General features: G+C 41.0%; 1 non-coding gene across 1 annotated transcript; it reads right to left on the minus strand.

The window, feature by feature from the left end:
• Positions 1-373: 373 nt before the first annotated feature.
• On the minus strand, positions 374-480 carry LOC114372737. The gene has a single exon (XR_003658304.1). It is a non-coding gene; the product is annotated as a small nucleolar RNA R71 (small nucleolar RNA).
• Positions 481-2033: the final 1553 nt, after the last annotated feature.

The following is a 2033-nucleotide window of genomic DNA, read 5'->3' on the forward strand; positions in this document are numbered from 1 at the left end:
TCAACCTCCACCTCGTGAAAGGACTCTTAGGGAGATGACTGCACCTGATTTCACTTATGAAAGCTTGTGCATTCAATATCTTGATGAGGGTGTTCCATATGTTCTCAAGACTGGACTAATACATTTGTTGCCCAAGTTTCATGGTCTTGCAGGTGAAGATCCTTACAAGAATCTTAAGGAGTTCCATATTGTTTGTTTCACCATGAAGCCCCCGGATGTCCAAGAAGATCATATCTTTCTAAAGGCTTTTCCTTATTCTCTGGAGGGAGTGGCAAAAGATTGGCTATACTACCTTGCTCCCAGGTCCATTTTCAGCTAGGATGACCTTAAGAAGGTGTTCTTGGAGAAATTCTTCTCTGCATCTAGGACCACTGCCATCAGAAAAGGCATTTCAGGCATCAGGCAATTTAGTGGAGAAAGCTTATATGAGTACTGGGAAAGATTCAAGAAATTGTGTGCAAGCTGCCCTCACCACCAGATTTCTGAGCAACTCCTTCTTCAATATTTCTATGAGGGACTTAGCAACATGGAGAGGAGTATGATTGATGCTGCCAGTGGTGGAGCTCTTGGTGATATGACCCCTACAGCTAGGAATTTGATTGAGAAGATGACTTCCAACTCCCAACAATTCAGTGCAAGAAATGATGTTATTGTTCTTAGAGGAGTGCATGAAGTAGCCACGAATTCATCTTCATCAGCTGAGACTAAAAAGCTTGAAGGTAAACTAGATGCCTTGTTTAACCTGGTAACCCAACTAGCCATGAATAAAAAATTTGCACCTGCCGCCAAACTCTATGGTTTATGCTCCTCTGCCGACCACTACACAGACCTTTGCCCTTCTGTGCAACAATCTGAAGCAATTGAACAGCCTGAAGCTTATGTTGCAAACATCTACAATAGACCTCCTCAACCTCAGTAGCAAAATCAGCCACAACAGAATAATTATGACCTCTCCAGCAATAGGTACAATCCCGGGTGGAGGAATCATCCCAACCTTAGATGGTCGAATCCTTCACAACATCAACAACAACAACAACAACCTTATTTTCAAAATGCTACTGGCCCAAGCAGACCATACGTTCCTCCACCAATCCAGCAGCAACAATAGCAATAGCCCCAGAAACAGCAAACAGTTGAGGCTCCTCCGCAACCTTCCCTTGAAGAACTTGTGAGGCAAATGACTATGCAAAACATGCAGTTTCAACAAGAGACCAGAGCCTCCATTTAGAGCTTAACTAATCAGATGGGACAATTGGCTACACAGTTAAATCAGCAACAGTCCCAGAATTCTAACAGATTACCTTCTCAATCTGTCCAAAATCCCAAAAATGTGAGTGTCATTACATTGAGGTCGGGAAAGCAGTGTCAAGGACCTCAACCAGTAGCATCTTCCTCATCCGCACATGAACCTGCCCAACTTCACTCTACTCCAGAAAAAGATGATGACAAAAATTTAAAGTGTAAGTTACCTAACAATTTCTATGCATGTGAATATGATTTACAGAAGCAGCATATCCCTTTTCCATTCCCTCCAAGAGCAATTTCCAACAAAAAAAATGGAAGAGGCAGAGAAGGAGATCTTGGAAACATTTAGAAAAGTAGAGGTAAACATACCTCTGCTGGATGCAATAAAGCAAATTCCAAGATATGCTAAATTCTTGAAAGAGTTGTGCACTCATAAGCGGAAGCTTAAAGGAAGTGAAAGAATTAGTATATGCAGAAATGTCTCCGCATTGATTGGTAAATCTTCATTCTAATCTGCATGCCTATCACTCTTCATGCATTGAATCTGAATTTGCACTTGATCATATGTCTGAATTTGATGCTGAGAGTGAATATGAAATTTATATTGATTACATGTCTGGTGATGTTTTACTTCTTGAGATTGATTTTCTAGAGTTAGATAGAACTAACCATGTTTCAGGAAGTACACATACCTCTGACTTTCTTTATAAGGTACAGGCTGAGAAACCATCTCTTTCTACCATTATCCAGCCACCCACACCAGAATTGAAGCCTCTACCATCAAATTT

Source organism: Glycine soja, chromosome 10 (genome assembly GCF_004193775.1).
Source record: "Glycine soja cultivar W05 chromosome 10, ASM419377v2, whole genome shotgun sequence".
Classification (NCBI taxonomy): domain Eukaryota; kingdom Viridiplantae; phylum Streptophyta; class Magnoliopsida; order Fabales; family Fabaceae; genus Glycine; species Glycine soja.